This window comes from Heterodontus francisci, chromosome 4 (genome assembly GCF_036365525.1).
Source record: "Heterodontus francisci isolate sHetFra1 chromosome 4, sHetFra1.hap1, whole genome shotgun sequence".
Classification (NCBI taxonomy): Eukaryota; Metazoa; Chordata; class Chondrichthyes; order Heterodontiformes; family Heterodontidae; genus Heterodontus; species Heterodontus francisci.
The window spans coordinates 147,688,146-147,710,423 of NC_090374.1; positions in this window are offsets into that span (position 1 = coordinate 147,688,146).

A 22,278-nucleotide genomic window follows, 5' to 3' on the forward strand; every position below is an offset into this window, starting at 1 on the left:
ATCACCTGGCAGGGGCGGCATCAGCGACACTGTGAAGAGCATCAACTGATGCAGGGGCATGTGCTGTCACCATTTAAAAAGGCTGCCAACCCTGCAAACAAAATGCAGAGTTGATCCCTTCCCCCCACCATCCATAAGCAAAATGCAGAGTTGATCCCTTCCCCACCATCTATAAACAAAATGCAGAGTTGATCCCTTCCCCCCACCATCCATAAACAAAATGCAGAGTTGATCCCTTCCCCCGACCACCTAGAAACAAAATGCAGAGTTGATCCCTTCCCATGACCATTTAGCAACAAAATGCAGAGTTGATCCCTTCCCCATCTAGAAACAAAATGCAAGGTTGATCCCTTCCCCCCACCATCTATAAACAAAATGCAGAGTTGATCCCTTCCCCCATCTAGAAACAAAATGCAGTGTTGATCCCTTCCCCCACCATCTATAAACAAAATGCAGAGTTGATCCCTTTCCCCATCTAGAAACAAAATGCAGAGTTGATCCCTTTTCCCATCTAGAAACAACATGCAGAGTTGACCCCTTCCCACATCTAGAAACAAAATGCAGAGTTGACCTCTTCCCCCACCATCTATAAACAAAATGCAGAGTTGACTCCTTCCCCATTTAGAAACAAAATGCAGAGTTGATCCCTTCCCCCACCATCTAGTAACAAAATGCAGAGTTGATCCCTTCGCCCATCTAGAAACAAAATGCAGAGTTGATCCCTTCCCCCAGCATCTATAAGCAAAAAGCAGAGTTGATTCCTTCCCCCATCTAGAAACAAAATGCAGAGCTGATCCCTCCCCATCTATAAACATAATGCAGAGTTGATCCCTTCCCCCACCATCCATAAACAAAATGCAGAGTTGATCCCTTCCCCATCTATAAACAAAATGCAGAGTTGATCCCTTCCCCCACCATCCATAAACAAAATGCAGAGTTGATCCCTTCCCCACTTATAAACATAATGCAGAGTTGATCCCTTCCCCACCATCTAGAAACAAAATGCAGAGTTGATCCCTCCCCATCTATAAACATAATGCAGAGTTGATCCCTTCCCCCACCATCCATAAACAAAATGCAGAGTTGATCCCTTCCCCCATCTATAAACAAAATGCAGAGTTGATCCCTTCCCCATCTATAAACAAAATGCAGAGTTGATCCCTTCCGCCCACCATCTGGAAACAACATGCAGAGTTTATCCCTTCCCCCCAACATCTAGAAACAAAATGCAGAGTTGATCCCTTCCCCATCTATAAACAAAATGCAGAGTTGATCCCTTCCGCCCACCATCTGGAAACAACATGCAGAGTTTATCCCTTCCCCCCAACATCTAGAAACAACATGCAGAGTTTATCCCTTCCCCCCAACATCTATAAACAAAATGCAGAGTTGATCCCTTCCCCCACCATCCATAAACAAAATGCAGAGTTGATTATTGCCCCCCACCATCAATAAACAAAATGCAGAGTTGATCCCTCCCCATCTATAAACATAATGCAGAGTTGATCCCTTCCCCCACCATCCATAAACAAAATGCAGAGTTGATCCCTTCCCCATCTATAAACAAAACACAGAGTTGATCCCTTCCCCATCTATAAACAAAATGCAGAGTTGATCCCTTCCCCATCTATAAACCAAATGCAGAGTTGATCCCTTCCGCCCACCATCTGGAAACAACATGCAGAGTTTATCCCTTCCCCCCAACATCTAGAAACAAAATGCAGAGTTGATCCCTTCTCCCATCTAGAAACAAAATGCAGAGTTGATCCCTTCCCCCTCCATCTATAAACAAAAGGCAGAGTTGATCCCTTCCACCATCTACACACAAAATGCAGAGTTGATCCCTTCCCCATCAATAAACAAAATGCAGAGTTGATCCCTTCCCCATCTATGAACAAGATGCAGAGTTGATCCCTTCCCCATCTATAAAAAATGCAGCATTGATCCCATCCCCCCACCATCTAGAAACAACATGCAGAGTTGATCCCTTCCCCCATCTATAAACAAAATGCAGAGTTGATCCCTTCCCCATCTATAAACAAACTGCAGAGCTGATCCCTTCCCCCGACCACCTAGAAACAAAATGCAGAGTTGATCCCTTCCCATGACCATTTAGCAACAAAATGCAGAGTTGATCCCTTCCCCATCTAGAAACAAAATGCAAGGTTGATCCCTTCCCCCCACCATCTATAAACAAAATGCAGAGTTGATCCCTTCCCCCATCTAGAAACAAAATGCAGTGTTGATCCCTTCCCCCACCATCTATAAACAAAATGCAGAGTTGATCCCTTTCCCCATCTAGAAACAAAATGCAGAGTTGATCCCTTTCCCCATCTAGAAACAAAATGCAGAGTTGATCCTTCCCCATCTATAAACAACATGCAGAGTTGACCCCTTCCCACATCTAGAAACAAAATGCAGAGTTGACCTCTTCCCCCACCATCTATAAACAAAATGCAGAGTTGATTCCTTCCCCATTTAGAAACAAAATGCAGAGTTGATCCCTTCCCCCACCATCTAGTAACAAAATGCAGAGTTGATCCCTTCGCCCATCTAGAAACAAAATGCAGAGTTGATCCCTTCCCCCAGCATCTATAAGCAAAAAGCAGAGTTGATTCCTTCCCCCATCTAGAAACAAAATGCAGAGCTGATCCCTCCCCATCTATAAACATAATGCAGAGTTGATCCCTTCCCCCACCATCCATAAACAAAATGCAGAGTTGATCCCTTCCCCATCTATAAACAAAATGCAGAGTTGATCCCTTCCCCACCATCCATAAACAAAATGCAGAGTTGATCCCTTCCCCACTTATAAACATAATGCAGAGTTGATCCCTTCCCCACCATCTAGAAACAAAATGCAGAGTTGATCCCTCCCCATCTATAAACATAATGCAGAGTTGATCCCTTCCCCCACATCCATAAACAAAATGCAGAGTTGATCCCTTCCCCCATCTATAAACAAAATGCAGAGTTGATCCCTTCCCCATCTATAAACAAAATGCAGAGTTGATCCCTTTCCCCATCTAGAAACAAAATGCAGAGTTGATCCCTTTCCCCATCTAGAAACAAAATGCAGAGTTGATCCTTCCCCATCTATAAACAACATGCAGAGTTGACCCCTTCCCACATCTAGAAACAAAATGCAGAGTTGACCTCTTCCCCCACCATCTATAAACAAAATGCAGAGTTGACTCCTTCCCCATTTAGAAACAAAATGCAGAGTTGATCCCTTCCCCCACCATCTAGTAACAAAATGCAGAGTTGATCCCTTCGCCCATCTAGAAACAAAATGCAGAGTTGATCCCTTCCCCCAGCATCTATAAGCAAAAAGCAGAGTTGATTCCTTCCCCCATCTAGAAACAAAATGCAGAGCTGATCCCTCCCCATCTATAAACATAATGCAGAGTTGATCCCTTCCCCCACCATCCATAAACAAAATGCAGAGTTGATCCCTTCCCCATCTATAAACAAAATGCAGAGTTGATCCCTTCCCCACCATCTAGAAACAAAATGCAGAGTTGATCCCTCCCCATCTATAAACATAATGCAGAGTTGATCCCTTCCCCCACCATCCATAAACAAAATGCAGAGTTGATCCCTTCCCCCATCTATAAACAAAATGCAGAGTTGATCCCTTCCCCATCTATAAACAAAATGCAGAGTTGATCCCTTCCGCCCACCATCTGGAAACAACATGCAGAGTTTATCCCTTCCCCCCAACATCTAGAAACAAAATGCAGAGTTGATCCCTTCCCCATCTATAAACAAAATGCAGAGTTGATCCCTTCCGCCCACCATCTGGAAACAACATGCAGAGTTTATCCCTTCCCCCCAACATCTAGAAACAACATGCAGAGTTTATCCCTTCCCCCCAACATCTATAAACAAAATGCAGAGTTGATCCCTTCCCCCACCATCCATAAACAAAATGCAGAGTTGATTATTGGCCCCCACCATCAATAAACAAAATGCAGAGTTGATCCCTCCCCATCTATAAACATAATGCAGAGTTGATCCCTTCCCCCACCATCCATAAACAAAATGCAGAGTTGATCCCTTCCCCATCTATAAACAAAACACAGAGTTGATCCCTTCCCCATCTATAAACAAAATGCAGAGTTGATCCCTTCCCCATCTATAAACCAAATGCAGAGTTGATCCCTTCCGCCCACCATCTGGAAACAACATGCAGAGTTTATCCCTTCCCCGCAACATCTAGAAACAAAATGCAGAGTTGATCCCTTCTCCCATCTAGAAACAAAATGCAGAGTTGATCCCTTCCCCCTCCATCTATAAACAAAAGGCAGAGTTGATCCCTTCGACCATCTACACACAAAATGCAGAGTTGATCCCTTCCCCATCAATAAACAAAATGCAGAGTTGATCCCTTCCCCATCTATGAACAAGATGCAGAGTTGATCCCTTCCCCATCTATAAAAAATGCAGCATTGATCCCATCCCCCCACCATCTAGAAACAACATGCAGAGTTGATCCCTTCCCCCATCTATAAACAAAATGCAGAGTTGATCCCTTCCCCATCTATAAACAAACTGCAGAGCTGATCCCTTCCCCCGACCACCTAGAAACAAAATGCAGAGTTGATCCCTTCCCATGACCATTTAGCAACAAAATGCAGAGTTGATCCCTTCCCCATCTAGAAACAAAATGCAAGGTTGATCCCTTCCCCCCACCATCTATAAACAAAATGCAGAGTTGATCCCTTCCCCCATCTAGAAACAAAATGCAGTGTTGATCCCTTCCCCCACCATCTATAAACAAAATGCAGAGTTGATCCCTTTCCTCATCTAGAAACAAAATGCAGAGTTGATCCCTTTCCCCATCTAGAAACAAAATGCAGAGTTGATCCTTCCCCATCTATAAACAACATGCAGAGTTGACCCCTTCCCACATCTAGAAACAAAATGCAGAGTTGACCTCTTCCCCCACCATCTATAAACAAAATGCAGAGTTGATTCCTTCCCCATTTAGAAACAAAATGCAGAGTTGATCCCTTCCCCCACCATCTAGTAACAAAATGCAGAGTTGATCCCTTCGCCCATCTAGAAACAAAATGCAGAGTTGATCCCTTCCCCCAGCATCTATAAGCAAAAAGCAGAGTTGATTCCTTCCCCCATCTAGAAACAAAATGCAGAGCTGATCCCTCCCCATCTATAAACATAATGCAGAGTTGATCCCTTCCCCCACCATCCATAAACAAAATGCAGAGTTGATCCCTTCCCCATCTATAAACAAAATGCAGAGTTGATCCCTTCCCCACCATCCATAAACAAAATGCAGAGTTGATCCCTTCCCCACTTATAAACATAATGCAGAGTTGATCCCTTCCCCACCATCTAGAAACAAAATGCAGAGTTGATCCCTCCCCATCTATAAACATAATGCAGAGTTGATCCCTTCCCCCACATCCATAAACAAAATGCAGAGTTGATCCCTTCCCCCATCTATAAACAAAATGCAGAGTTGATCCCTTCCCCATCTATAAACAAAATGCAGAGTTGATCCCTTCCGCCCACCATCTGGAAACAACATGCAGAGTTTATCCCTTCCCCCCAACATCTAGAAACAAAATGCAGAGTTGATCCCTTCCCCATCTATAAACAAAATGCAGAGTTGATCCCTTCCGCCCACCATCTGGAAACAACATGCAGAGTTTATCCCTTCCCCCCAACATCTAGAAACAACATGCAGAGTTTATCCCTTCCCCCCAACATCTATAAACAAAATGCAGAGTTGATCCCTTCCCCCACCATCCATAAACAAAATGCAGAGTTGATTATTGCCCCCCACCATCCATAAACAAAATGCAGAGTTGATCCCTCCCCATCTATAAACATAATGCAGAGTTGATCCCTTCCCCCACCATCCATAAACAAAATGCAGAGTTGATCCCTTCCCCATCTATAAACAAAACACAGAGTTGATCCCTTCCCCATCTATGAACAAGATGCAGAGTTGATCCCTTCCCCATCTATAAAAATGCAGCATTGATCCCATCCCCCACCATCTAGAAACAAAATGCAGAGTTGATCCCTTCCCCCATCTATAAACAAAATGCAGAGTTGATCCCTTCCCCATCTATAAACAAACTGCAGAGCTGATCCCTTCCCCCGACCACCTAGAAACAAAATGCAGAGTTGATCCCTTCCCATGACCATTTAGCAACAAAATGCAGAGTTGATCCCTTCCCCATCTAGAAACAAAATGCAAGGTTGATCCCTTCCCCCCACCATCTATAAACAAAATGCAGAGCTGATCCCTTCCCCCATCTAGAAACAAAATGCAGTGTTGATCCCTTCCCCCACCATCTATAAACAAAATGCAGAGTTGATCCCTTTCCGCATATAGAAACAAAATGCAGAGTTGATCCCTTTCCCCATCTAGAAACAAAATGCAGAGTTGATCCTTCCCCATCTATAAACAACATGCAGAGTTGACCCCTTCCCACATCTAGAAACAAAATGCAGAGTTGACCTCTTCCCCCACCATCTATAAACAAAATGCAGAGTTGATTCCTTCCCCATTTAGAAACAAAATGCAGAGTTGATCCCTTCCCCCACCATCTAGTAACAAAATGCAGAGTTGATCCCTTCGCCCATCTAGAAACAAAATGCAGAGTTGATCCCTTCCCCCAGCATCTATAAACAAAAAGCAGAGTTGATTCCTTCCCCCATCTAGAAACAAAATGCAGAGCTGATCCCTCCCAATCTATAAACATAATGCAGAGTTGATCCCTTCCCCCACCATCCATAAACAAAATGCAGAGTTGATCCCTTCCCCATCTATAAACAAAATGCAGAGTTGATCCCTTCCCCACCATCCATAAACAAAATGCAGAGTTGATCCCTTCCCCACTTATAAACATAATGCAGAGTTGATCCCTTCCCCACCATCTAGAAACAAAATGCAGAGTTGATCCCTCCCCATCTATAAACATAATGCAGAGTTGATCCCTTCCCCCACCATCCATAAACAAAATGCAGAGTTGATCCCTTCCCCCATCTCTTAACAAAATGCAGAGTTGATCCCTTCCCCATCTATAAACAAAATGCAGAGTTGATCCCTTCCGCCCACCATCTGGAAACAACATGCAGAGTTTATCCCTTCCCCCCAACATCTAGAAACAAAATGCAGAGTTGATCCCTTCCCCATCTATAAACAAAATGCAGAGTTGATCCCTTCCGCCCACCATCTGGAAACAACATGCAGAGTTTATCCCTTCCCCCCAACATCTAGAAACAACATGCAGAGTTTATCCCTTCCCCCCAACATCTATAAACAAAATGCAGAGTTGATCCCTCCCCCCACCATCCATAAACAAAATGCAGAGTTGATTATTGCCCCCACCATCCATAAACAAAATGCAGAGTTGATCCCTCCCCATCTATAAACATAATGCAGAGTTGATCCCTTCCCCCACCATCCATAAACAAAATGCAGAGTTGATCCCTTCCCCATCTATAAACAAAACACAGAGTTGATCCCTTCCCCATCTATAAACAAAATGCAGAGTTGATCCCTTCCCCATCTATAAACCAAATGCAGAGTTGATCCCTTCCGCCCACCATCTGGAAACAACATGCAGAGTTTATCCCTTCCCCCCAACATCTAGAAACAAAATGCAGAGTTGATCCCTTCTCCCATCTAGAAACAAAATGCAGAGTTGATCCCTTCCCCCTCCATCTATAAACAAAAGGCAGAGTTGATCCCTTCCACCATCTACACACAAAATGCAGAGTTGGTCCCTTCCCCATCTATAAACAAAATGCAGAGTTGATCCCTTCCCCATCTATGAACAAGATGCAGAGTTGATCCCTTCCCCATCTATAAAAAATGCAGCATTGATCCCATCCCCCCACCATCTAGAAACAACATGCAGAGTTGATCCCTTCCCCCATCTATAAACAAAATGCAGAGTTGATCCCTTCCCCATCTATAAACAAACTGCAGAGCTGATCCCTTCCCCCGACCACCTAGAAACAAAATGCAGAGTTGATCCCTTCCCATGACCATTTAGCAACAAAATGCAGAGTTGATCCCTTCCCCATCTAGAAACAAAATGCAAGGTTGATCCCTTCCCCCCACCATCTATAAACAAAATGCAGAGTTGATCCCTTCCCCCATCTAGAAACAAAATGCAGTGTTGATCCCTTCCCCCACCATCTATAAACAAAATGCAGAGTTGATCCCTTTCCCCATATAGAAACAAAATGCAGAGTTGATCCCTTTCCCCATCTAGAAACAAAATGCAGAGTTGATCCTTCCCCATCTATAAACAACATGCAGAGTTGACCCCTTCCCACATCTAGAAACAAAATGCAGAGTTGACCTCTTCCCCCACCATCTATAAACAAAATGCAGAGTTGATTCCTTCCCCATTTAGAAACAAAATGCAGAGTTGATCCCTTCCCCCACCATCCAGTAACAAAATGCAGAGTTGATCCCTTCGCCCATCTAGAAACAAAATGCAGAGTTGATCCCTTCCCCCAGCATCTATAAACAAAAAGCAGAGTTGATTCCTTCCCCCATCTAGAAACAAAATGCAGAGCTGATCCCTCCCCATCTATAAACATAATGCAGAGTTGATCCCTTCCCCCACCATCCATAAACAAAATGCAGAGTTGATCCCTTCCCCATCTATAAACAAAATGCAGAGTTGATCCCTTCCCCACCATCCATAAACAAAATGCAGAGTTGATCCCTTCCCCACTTATAAACATAATGCAGAGTTGATCCCTTCCCCACCATCTAGAAACAAAATGCAGAGTTGATCCCTCCCCATCTATAAACATAATGCAGAGTTGATCCCTTCCCCCACCATCCATAAACAAAATGCAGAGTTGATCCCTTCCCCATCTATAAACAAAATGCAGAGTTGATCCCTTCCCCATCTATAAACAAAATGCAGAGTTGATCCCTTCCGCCCACCATCTGGAAACAACATGCAGAGTTTATCCCTTCCCCCCAACATCTAGAAACAAAATGCAGAGTTGATCCCTTCCCCATCTATAAACAAAATGCAGAGTTGATCCCTTCCGCCCACCATCTGGAAACAACATGCAGAGTTTATCCCTTCCCCCCAACATCTAGAAACAACATGCAGAGTTTATCCCGTCCCCCCAACATCTAGAAACAAAATGCAGAGTTGACCTCTTCCCCCACCATCTATAAACAAAATGCAGAGTTGATTCCTTCCCCATTTAGAAACAAAATGCAGAGTTGATCCCTTCCCCCACCATCTAGTAACAAAATGCAGAGTTGATCCCTTCGCCCATCTAGAAACAAAATGCAGAGTTGATCCCTTCCCCCAGCATCTATAAGCAAAAAGCAGAGTTGATTCCTTCCCCCATCTAGAAACAAAATGCAGAGCTGATCCCTCCTCATCTATAAACATAATGCAGAGTTGATCCCTTCCCCCACCATCCATAAACAAAATGCAGAGTTGATCCCTTCCCCATATATAAACAAAATGCAGAGTTGATCCCTTCCCCCACCATCCATAAACAAAATGCAGAGTTGATCCCTTCCCCACTTATAAACATAATGCAGAGTTGATCCCTTCCCCACCATCTAGAAACAAAATGCAGAGTTGATCCCTCCCCATCTATAAACATAATGCAGAGTTGATCCCTTCCCCCACCATCCATAAACAAAATGCAGAGTTGATCCCTTCCCCCATCTAGAAACAAAATGCAGAGTTGATCCCTTCCCCATCTATAAACAAAATGCAGAGTTGATCCCTTCCGCCCACCATCTGGAAACAACATGCAGAGTTTATCCCTTCCCCCCAACATCTAGAAACAAAATGCAGAGTTGATCCCTTCCCCATCTATAAACAAAATGCAGAGTTGATCCCTTCCGCCCACCATCTGGAAACAACATGCAGAGTTTATCCCTTCCCCCCAACATCTAGAAACAACATGCAGAGTTTATCCCTTCCCCCCAACATCTATAAACAAAATGCAGAGTTGATCCCTTCCCCCACCATCCATAAACAAAATGCAGAGTTGATTATTGCCCCCCACCATCCATAAACAAAATGCAGAGTTGATCCCTCCCCATCTATAAACATAATGCAGAGTTGATCCCTTCCCCCACCATCCATAAACAAAATGCAGAGTTGATCCCTTCCCCATCTATAAACAAAACACAGAGTTGATCCCTTCCCCATCTATAAACAAAATGCAGAGTTGATCCCTTCCCCATCTATAAACAAAATGCAGAGTTTATCCCTTCCCCCCAACATCTAGAAACAAAATGCAGAGTTGATCCCTTCTCCCATCTAGAAACAAAATGCAGAGTTGATCCCTTCCCCCTCCTTCTATAAACAAAAGGCAGAGTTGATCCCTTCCACCATCTACAAACAAAATGCAGAGTTGATCCCTTCCCCATCTATAAACAAAATGCAGAGTTGATCCCTTCCCCATCTATGAACAAGATGCAGAGTTGATCCCTTCCCCCATCTATAAAAAATGCAGCATTGATCCAGTCCCCCCACCATCTAGAAACAACATGCAGAGTTGATCCCTTCCCCCATCTATAAACAAAATGCAGAGTTGATCCCTTCCCCATCTATAAACAGACTGCAGAGCTGATCCCTTCCCCCACCATCTATAAACAAAAAGCAGAGTTGATCCCTTCCCCCACCATCTACAAACAAAATGCAGAGTTGATCCCTTCCCCTGACCACCTAGAAACAAAATGCAGAGTTGATCCCTTCCCACGACCATTTAGCAACAAAATGCAGAGTTGATCCCTTCCCCATCTAGAAACAAAATGCAAGGTTGATCCCTTCCCCCATCTAGAAACAAAATGCAGAGTTGATCCCTTCCCCCCACCATCTATAAACAAAATGCAGAGTTGATCCCTTCCCCCATCTATAAACAAAATGCAGTGTTGATCCCTTCCCCCACCATCTATAAACAAAATGCAGAGTTGATCCCTTTCCCCATCCAGAAACAAAATGCAGAGTTGATCCGTTCCCCATCTATAAACAACATGCAGAGTTGACCCCTTCCCACATCTGGAAACAAAATGCAGAGTTGACCTCTTCCCCCACCATCTATAAACAAAATGCAGAGTTAATCCCTTCCCCATTTAGAAACAAAATGCAGAGTTGATCCCTTCCCCCAACATCTAGTAACAAAATGCAGAGTTGATCCCTTCGCCCATCTAGAAACAAAATGCAGAGTTGATCCCTTCCCCCACCATCTATAAACAAAATGCAGAGTTGATCCCTCCCCATCTATAAACATAATGCAGAGTTGATCCCTTCCCCCACCATCCATAAACAAAATGCAGAGTTGCTCCCTTCCCCATCTATAAACAAAATGCAGAGTTGATCCCTTCCCCCACCATCTAGAAACAAAATGCAGAGTTGATCCCTTCCACCATCTACAAACAAAATGCAGAGTTGATCCCTTCCCCATCTATAAACAAAATGCAGAGTTGATCCCTTCCCCATCTATGAACAAGATGCAGAGTTGATCCCTTCCCCCATCTATAAAAAATGCAGCATTGATCCAGTCCCCCCACCATCTAGAAACAACATGCAGAGTTGATCCCTTCCCCCATCTATAAACAAAATGCAGAGTTGATCCCTTCCCCATCTATAAACAGACTGCAGAGCTGATCCCTTCCCCCACCATCTATAAACAAAAAGCAGAGTTGATCCCTTCCCCCACCATCTACAAACAAAATGCAGAGTTGATCCCTTCCCCTGACCACCTAGAAACAAAATGCAGAGTTGATCCCTTCCCACGACCATTTAGCAACAAAATGCAGAGTTGATCCCTTCCCCATCTAGAAACAAAATGCAAGGTTGATCCCTTCCCCCATCTAGAAACAAAATGCAGAGTTGATCCCTTCCCCCCACCATCTATAAACAAAATGCAGAGTTGATCCCTTCCCCCATCTATAAACAAAATGCAGTGTTGATCCCTTCCCCCACCATCTATAAACAAAATGCAGAGTTGATCCCTTTCCCCATCCAGAAACAAAATGCAGAGTTGATCCGTTCCCCATCTATAAACAACATGCAGAGTTGACCCCTTCCCACATCTGGAAACAAAATGCAGAGTTGACCTCTTCCCCCACCATCTATAAACAAAATGCAGAGTTAATCCCTTCCCCATTTAGAAACAAAATGCAGAGTTGATCCCTTCCCCCAACATCTAGTAACAAAATGCAGAGTTGATCCCTTCGCCCATCTAGAAACAAAATGCAGAGTTGATCCCTTCCCCCACCATCTATAAACAAAATGCAGAGTTGATCCCTCCCCATCTATAAACATAATGCAGAGTTGATCCCTTCCCCCACCATCCATAAACAAAATGCAGAGTTGCTCCCTTCCCCATCTATAAACAAAATGCAGAGTTGATCCCTTCCCCCACCATCTAGAAACAAAATGCAGAGTTGATCCCTTCCACCATCTACAAACAAAATGCAGAGTTGATCCCTTCCCCATCTATAAACAAAATGCAGAGTTGATCCCTTCCCCATCTATGAACAAGATGCAGAGTTGATCCCTTCCCCATCTATAAAAAATGCAGCATTGATCCAGTCCCCCCACCATCTAGAAACAACATGCAGAGTTGATCCCTTCCCCATCTATAAACAAAATGCAGAGTTGATCCCTTCCCCATCTATAAACAAACTGCAGAGCTGATCCCTTCCCCCACCATCTATCAACAAAAAGCAGAGTTGATCCCTTCCCCACCATCTACAAACAAAATGCAGAGTTGATCCCTTCCCCCGACCACCTAGAAACAAAATGCAGAGTTGATCCCTTCCCACGACCATTTAGCAACAAAATGCAGAGTTGATCCCTTCCCCATCTAGAAACAAAATGCAAGGTTGATCCCTTCCCCCATCTAGAAACAAAATGCAGAGTTGATCCCTTCCCCCCACCATCTATAAACAAAATGCAGAGTTGATCCCTTCCCCCATCTATAAACAAAATGCAGTGTTGATCCCTTCCCCCACCATCTATAAACAAAATGCAGAGTTGATCCCTTTCCCCATCTAGAAACAAAATGCAGAGTTGATCCGTTCCCCATCTATAAACAACATGCAGAGTTGACCCCTTCCCACATCTGGAAACAAAATGCAGAGTTGACGTCTTCCCCCACCATCTATAAACAAAATGCAGAGTTGATCCCTTCGCCCATCTAGAAACAAAATGCAGAGTTGATCCCTTCCCCACCATCTATAAACAAAAAGCAGAGTTGATTCCTTCCCCCATCTAGAAACAAAATGCAGAGCTGACCCCTCCCCCACAACATCTATAAACAAAATGCAGAGTTGATCCCTCCCCATCTATAAACATAATGCAGAGTTGATCCCTTCCCCCACCATCCATAAACAAAATGCAGAGTTGCTCCCTTCCCCATCTATAAACAAAATGCAGAGTTGATCCCTTCCCCCAACATCTAGTAACAAAATGCAGAGTTGATCCCTTCGCCCATCTAGAAACAAAATGCAGAGTTGATCCCTTCCCCCACAACATCTATAAACAAAATGCAGAGTTGATCCCTCCCCATCTATAAACATAATGCAGAGTTGATCCCTTCCCCCACCATCCATAAACAAAATGCAGAGTTGCACCCTTCCCCATCTATAAACAAAATGCAGAGTTGATCCCTTCCCCCCACCATCTAGAAACAAAATGCAGAGTTGATTATTCCCCCCACCATCTATAAACAAAACGCAGAGTTGGTCCCTGCCCCCATCTATAAACAAAATGCTGAGTTGATCGCTTCCCCAACTATAAACAAAATGCAGAGTTGATCCCTTCCCCCCACCATCTGGAAACAACATGCAGAGTTTATCCCATCCCCCCAACATCTAGAAACAAAATCCAGAGTTGATCCCTTCTCCCATCCAGAAACAAAATGCAGATTTGATCCCTTCCCTCACCATCTATAAACAAAAGGCGGAGTTGATCCCTTCCACCATCTACAAACAAAATGCAGAGTTGATCCCTTCCCCCATCGATAAACAAAATGCAGTGTTGATCCCTTCCCCCACCATCTATAAACAAAATGCAGAGTTGATCCCTTTCCCCATCTAGAAACAAAATGCAGAGTTGATCCGTTCCCCATCTATAAACAACATGCAGAGTTGACCCCTTCCCACATCTGGAAACAAAATGCAGAGTTGACCTCTTCCCCCACCATCTATAAACAAAATGCAGAGTTGATCCCTTCGCCCATCTAGAAACAAAATGCAGAGTTGATCCCTTCCCCCACCATCTATAAACAAAAAGCAGAGTTGATTCCTTCCCCCATCTAGAAACAAAATGCAGAGCTGACCCCTCCCCCACAACATCTATAAACAAAATGCAGAGTTGATCCCTCCCCATCTATAAACATAATGCAGAGTTGATCCCTTCCCCCACCATCCATAAACAAAATGCAGAGTTGCTCCCTTCCCCATCTATAAACAAAATGCAGAGTTGATCCCTTCCCCCAACATCTAGTAACAAAATGCAGAGTTGATCCCTTCGCCCATCTAGAAACAAAATGCAGAGTTGATCCCTTCCCCCACCATCTATAAACAAAAAGCAGAGTTGATTCCTTCCCCCATCTAGAAACAAAATGCAGAGCTGACCCCTCCCCCACAACATCTATAAACAAAATGCAGAGTTGATCCCTCCCCATCTATAAACATAATGCAGAGTTGATCCCTTCCCCCACCATCCATAAACAAAATGCAGAGTTGCTCCCTTCCCCATCTATAAACAAAATGCAGAGTTGATCCCTTCCCCCCACCATCTAGAAACAACATGCAGAGTTCATTATTCCCCCCACCATCTATAAACAAAACGCAGAGTTGGTCCCTGCCCACATCTATAAACAAAATGCTGAGTTGATCGCTTCCCCATCTATAAACAAAATGCAGAGTTGATCCCTTCCCCCCACCATCTGGAAACAACATGCAGAGTTTATCCCATCCCCCCAACATCTAGAAACAAAATCCAGAGTTGATCCCTTCTCCCATCCATAAACAAAATGCAGATTTGATCCCTTCCCTCACCATCTATAAACAAAAGGCAGAGTTGATCCCTTCCACCATCTACAAACAAAATGCAGAGTTGATCCCTTCCCCATCTATAAACAAAATGCAGAGTTGATCCCTCCCCCACCATCCATAAACAAAATGCAGAGTAGATCTGTTCCCCACCATCTATAAACAAAATGCAGAGTTGATCCCTTCCCATGACCATTTAGCAACAAAATGCAGAGTTGATCCCTTCCCCATCTAGAAACAAAATGCAAGGTTGATCCCTTCCCCCATCTATAAGCAAAAGGCAGAGTTGATCCCTTCCCCCCACCATCTAGAAACAAAATGCAGAGTTCATTATTCCCCCCACCATCTATAAACAAAACGCAGAGTTGGTCCCTGCCCACATCTATAAACAAAATGCTGAGTTGATCGCTTCCCCATCTATAAACAAAATGCAGAGTTGATCCCTTCCCCCCACCATCTGGAAACAACATGCAGAGTTTATCCCATCCCCCCCAACATCTAGAAACAAAATCCAGAGTTGATCCCTTCTCCCATCCAGAAACAAAATGCAGATTTGATCCCTTCCCTCACCATCTATAAACAAAAGGCAGAGTTGATCCCTTCCACCATCTACAAACAAAATGCAGAGTTGATCCCTTCCCCATCTATAAACAAAATGCAGAGTTGATCCCTCCCCCACCATCCATAAACAAAATGCAGAGTAGATCTGTTCCCCACCATCTATAAACAAAATGCAGAGTTGATCCCTTCCCATGACCATTTAGCAACAAAATGCAGAGTTGATCCCTTCCCCATCTAGAAACAAAATGCAAGGTTGATCCCTTCCCCCATCTATAAACAAAATGCAGAGTTGATCCCTTCCCCCACCATCTATAAACAAAAGGCAGAGTTGATCCCTTCCCCATCTATAAGCAAAAGGCAGAGTTGATCCCTTCCCCAATCGAGAAACAAAATGCAGAGTTGATCCCTTCCCCCACCATCTAGAAACAACATGCAGAGTTGACCCCTTCCCCCATCTAGAAACAAAATGCAGAGTTGATACCTTCCCCCACCATCGAGAAACAAAATGCAGAGTTGATTATTCCCCCCACCATCTATAAACAAAACACAGAGTTGATCCCTTCCCCATCTATAAACAAAATGCAGAGTTGATCCCTTCCCCATCTATAAACAAAAGGCAGAGTTGATCCCTTCCCCAATCGAGAAACAAAATGCAGAGTTGATCCCTTCCCCCACCATCTAGAAACAACATGCAGAGTTGATCACTTCCCCCATCCAGAAACAACATGCAGAATGGATCCCTTCCCCATCTAGAAACAAAATGCAGAGTTGATCCCGTCCCCATCTATAAACAAAATGCAGAGTTGATCCCTTCCCGCATCTATAAACAAAATGTAGAGTTGATCCCTTCCCGCATCTATAAACAAAATACAGAGTTGATAATTTCCCCATCTAGAAACAAAGTGCAGAGTTGATTATTCCCCCCACCATCTATAAACAAAATGCAGAGTTGATCCCTTCCCCATCTATAAACAAAATGCAGAGTTGATCCCTTCCCCCCACCATCTGGAAACAACATGCAGAGTTTATCCCATCCCCCCAACATCTAGAAACAAAATCCAGAGTTGATCCCTTCTCCCATCCAGAAACAAAATGCAGATTTGATCCCTTCCCTCACCATCTATAAACAAAAGGCGGAGTTGATCCCTTCCACCATCTACAAACAAAATGCAGAGTTGATCCCTTCCCCCATCGATAAACAAAATGCAGTGTTGATCCCTTCCCCCACCATCTATAAACAAAATGCAGAGTTGATCCCTTTCCCCATCTAGAAACAAAATGCAGAGTTGATCCGTTCCCCATCTATAAACAACATGCAGAGTTGACCCCTTCCCACATCTGGAAACAAAATGCAGAGTTGACCTCTTCCCCCACCATCTATAAACAAAATGCAGAGTTGATCCCTTCGCCCATCTAGAAACAAAATGCAGAGTTGATCCCTTCCCCCACCATCTATAAACAAAAAGCAGAGTTGATTCCTTCCCCCATCTAGAAACAAAATGCAGAGCTGACCCCTCCCCCACAACATCTATAAACAAAATGCAGAGTTGATCCCTCCCCATCTATAAACATAATGCAGAGTTGATCCCTTCCCCCACCATCCATAAACAAAATGCAGAGTTGCTCCCTTCCCCATCTATAAACAAAATGCAGAGTTGATCCCTTCCCCCAACATCTAGTAACAAAATGCAGAGTTGATCCCTTCGCCCATCTAGAAACAAAATGCAGAGTTGATCCCTTCCCCCACCATCTATAAACAAAAAGCAGAGTTGATTCCTTCCCCCATCTAGAAACAAAATGCAGAGCTGACCCCTCCCCCACAACATCTATAAACAAAATGCAGAGTTGATCCCTCCCCATCTATAAACATAATGCAGAGTTGATCCCTTCCCCCACCATCCATAAACAAAATGCAGAGTTGCTCCCTTCCCCATCTATAAACAAAATGCAGAGTTGATCCCTTCCCCCCACCATCTAGAAACAAAATGCAGAGTTCATTATTCCCCCCACCATCTATAAACAAAACGCAGAGTTGGTCCCTGCCCACATCTATAAACAAAATGCTGAGTTGATCGCTTCCCCATCTATAAACAAAATGCAGAGTTGATCCCTTCCCCCCACCATCTGGAAACAACATGCAGAGTTTATCCCATCCCCCCAACATCTAGAAACAAAATCCAGAGTTGATCCCTTCTCCCATCCATAAACAAAATGCAGATTTGATCCCTTCCCTCACCATCTATAAACAAAAGGCAGAGTTGATCCCTTCCACCATCTACAAACAAAATGCAGAGTTGATCCCTTCCCCATCTATAAACAAAATGCAGAGTTGATCCCTCCCCCACCATCCATAAACAAAATGCAGAGTAGATCTGTTCCCCACCATCTATAAACAAAATGCAGAGTTGATCCCTTCCCATGACCATTTAGCAACAAAATGCAGAGTTGATCCCTTCCCCATCTAGAAACAAAATGCAAGGTTGATCCCTTCCCCCATCTATAAACAAAATGCAGAGTTGATCCCTTCCCCCACCATCTATAAACAAAAGGCAGAGTTGATCCCTTCCCCATCTATAAGCAAAAGGCAGAGTTGATCCCTTCCCCAATCGAGAAACAAAATGCAGAGTTGATCCCTTCCCCCACCATCTAGAAACAACATGCAGAGTTGACCCCTTCCCCCATCTAGAAACAAAATGCAGAGTTGATACCTTCCCCCACCATCGAGAAACAAAATGCAGAGTTGATTATTCCCCCCACCATCTATAAACAAAACACAGAGTTGATCCCTTCCCCATCTATAAACAAAATGCAGAGTTGATCCCTTCCCCATCTATAAACAAAAGGCAGAGTTGATCCCTTCCCCAATCGAGAAACAAAATGCAGAGTTGATCCCTTCCCCCACCATCTAGAAACAACATGCAGAGTTGATCACTTCCCCCATCCAGAAACAACATGCAGAATGGATCCCTTCCCCATCTAAAAACAAAATGCAGAGTTGATCCCGTCCCCATCTATAAACAAAATGCAGAGTTGATCCCTTCCTGCATCTATAAACAAAATGTAGAGTTGATCCCTTCCCGCATCTATAAACAAAATACAGAGTTGATAATTTCCCCATCTAGAAACAAAGTGCAGAGTTGATTATTCCCCCCACCATCTATAAACAAAATGCAGAGTTGATCCCTTCCACATCTGTAAACAAAATGCAGAGTTGATCCCTTCCCCCACCATCTGGGGAAAAAAGCTGAGTTGATCCCTACCATCTATAAACAACATGCAGAGTTGATCCCTTCCCCCATCTATAAACAACTGCAGAGTTGTTCCCTTCCCCATCTATAAACAAAATGCAGAGCTGATATCTTCCCCACCATCTATAAACAAAACGCAGAGTTGATCCCTTCCCGCATCTGTAAACAAGATGCAGAGTTGATCCCTTCCCGCATCTATAAACAAAATACAGAGTTGATCACTTCCCCATCTAGAAACAAAATGCAGAGTTGATCCCTCCCCCCACCATCTATAAACAAAATGCAGAGTTGATCCCTAAACCCATCTATAAACAAAATGCAGAGTTGATCCCTTCCCCAATCTATAAACAAAATGCAGCATTGATCCCATCCCCCCACCATCTAGAAACAACATGCAGAGTTGATCCCTTCCCCATCTATAAACAAAATGCAGAGTTGATCCCTTCGCCAACGAGAAACAAAATGCAGAGTTGATTATTCCCCCCACCATCTATAAACAAAATGCAGCATTGATCCCTCTCCCCATCTATAAACAAAATGCAGAGTTGATCCCTTCCCCATCTATAAACAAAATGCAGAGTTGATCCCTTCCCCATCTATAAACAAAAGGCAGAGTTGATCCCTTCCCCAATCGAGAAACAAAATGCAGAGTTGATCCCGTCCCCATCTATAAACAAAATGCAGAGTTGATCCCTTCCCCCCACCATCTATAAACAGAATGCAGAGTTGATCCCTTCCCCATCTAGAAACAAAATGCAAGGTTGATCCCTTCCCCATCTAGAAACAAAATGCAAGGTTGATCACTTCCCCATCTATAAACAAAATGCAGAGTTGATCCCTTCCCCATCTATAAACAAAAGACAGAGTTGATCCCTTCCCCAACCATCCATAAACAAAATGCAGAGTTGATCCCTTCCCGCATCTATAAACAAAATACAGAGTTGATCACTTCCCCATCTAGAAACAAAATGCAGAGTTGATCCCTCCCCCCCACCATCTATAAACAGAATGCAGAGTTGATCCCTTCCCCATCTATAAACAAAACACAGAGTTGATCCCTTCCCCATCTATAAACAAAATGCAGAGTTGATCCCTTCCCCATCTATAAACAAAATTCAGAGTTATCCCTTCCCCCCAACATCTAGAAACAAAATGCAGAGTTGATCCCTTCTCCCATCTAGAAACAAAATGCAGAGTTGATCCCTTCCCCCTCCATCTATAAACAAAAGGCAGAGTTGATCCCTTCCACCACCTACAAACAAAATGCAGAGTTGATCCCTTCCCCATCTATAAACAAAATGCAGAGTTGATCCCTTCCCCATCTATGAACAAGATGCAGAGTTGATCCCTTCCCCCATCTATAAAAATGCAGCATTGATCCAGTCCCCCCACCATCTAGAAACAACATGCAGAGTTGATCCCTTCCCCCATCTATAAACAAAATGCAGAGTTGATCCCTTCCCCATCTATAAACAAACTGCAGAGCTGATCCCTTCCCCCACCATCTATAAACAAAAAGCAGAGTTGATCCCTTCCCCCACCATATACAAACAAAATGCAGAGTTGATCCCTTCCCCTGACCACCTAGAAACAAAATGCAGAGTTGATCCCTTCCCACGACCATTTAGCAACAAAATGCAGAGTTGATCCCTTCCCCATCTAGAAACAAAATGCAAGGTTGATCCCTTCCCCATCTAGAAACAAAATGCAGAGTTGATCCCTTCCCCCCACCATCTAGAAACAAAATGCAGAGTTGATCCCTTCCCCCATCTATAAACAAAATGCAGTGTTGATCCCTTCCCCCACCATCTATAAACAAAATGCAGAGTTGATCCCTTTCCCCATCTAGAAACAAAATGCAGAGTTGATCCGTTCCCCATCTATAAACAACATGCAGAGTTGACCCCTTCCCACATCTGGAAACAAAATGCAGAGTTGACCTCTTCCCCCACCATCTATAAACAAAATGCAGAGTTAATCCCTTCCCCATTTAGAAACAAAATGCAGAGTTGATCCCTTCCCCCAACATCTAGTAACAAAATGCAGAGTTGATCCCTTCGCCCATCTAGAAACAAAATGCAGAGTTGATCCCTTCCCCCACCATCGAGAAACAAAAAGCAGAGTTGATTCCTTCCCCCATCTTGAAACAAAATGCAGAGCTGACCCCTCCCCCACAACATCTATAAACAAAATGCAGAGTTGATCCCTCCCCATCTATAAACATAATGCAGAGTTGATCCCTTCCCCCACCATCCATAAACAAAATGCAGAGTTGCTCCCTTCCCCATCTATAAACAAAATGCAGAGTTGATCCCTTCCCCCCACCATCTAGAAACAAAATGCAGAGTTGATTATTCCCCCCACCATCTATAAACAAAACGCAGAGTTGGTCCCTGTCCCCATCTATAAACAAAATGCTGAGTTGATCCCTTCCCCATCTATAAACAAAATGCAGAGTTGATCCCTTCCCCCCACCATCTGGAAACAACATGCAGAGTTTATCCCTTCCCCCCAACATCTAGAAACAAAATCCAGAGTTGATCCCTTCTCCCATCCAGAAACAAAATGCAGATTTGATCCCTTCCCTCACCATCTATAAACAAAAGGCAGAGTTGATCCCTTCCACCATCTACAAACAAAATGCAGAGTTGATCCCTTCCCCATCTATAAACAAAATGCAGAGTTGATCCCTCCCCCACCATCCATAAACAAAATGCAGAGTAGATCCGTTCCCCACCATCTATAAACAAAATGCAGAGTTGATCCCTTCCCATGACCATTTAGCAACAAAATGCAGAGTTGATTATTCCCCCCACCATCTATAAACAAAACGCAGAGTTGGTCCCTGCCCCCATCTATAAACAAAATGCTGAGTTGATCCCTCCCCCACCATCCATAAACAAAATGCAGAGTAGATCCGTTCCCCACCATCTATAAACAAAATGCAGAGTTGATCCCTTCCCCCCACCATCTAGAAACAAAATGCAGAGTTGATTATTCCCCCCACCATCTATAAACAAAACGCAGAGTTGGTCCCTGCCCCCATCTATAAACAAAATGCTGAGTTGATCCCTTCCCCATCTATAAACAAAATGCAGAGTTGATCCCTTCCCCCCACCATCTGGAAACAACATGCAGAGTTTATCCCTTCCCCCACCATCGAGAAACAAAATGCAGAGTTGATTATTCCCCCCACCATCTATAAACAAAACACAGAGTTGATCCCTTCCCCATCTATAAACAAAATGCAGAGTTGATCCCTTCCCCATCTATAAACAAAAGGCAGAGTTGATCCCTTCCCCAATCGAGAAACAAAATGCAGAGTTGATCCCTTCCCCCACCATCTAGAAACAACATGCAGAGTTGATCACTTCCCCCATCCAGAAACAACATGCAGAATTGATCCCTTCCCCATCT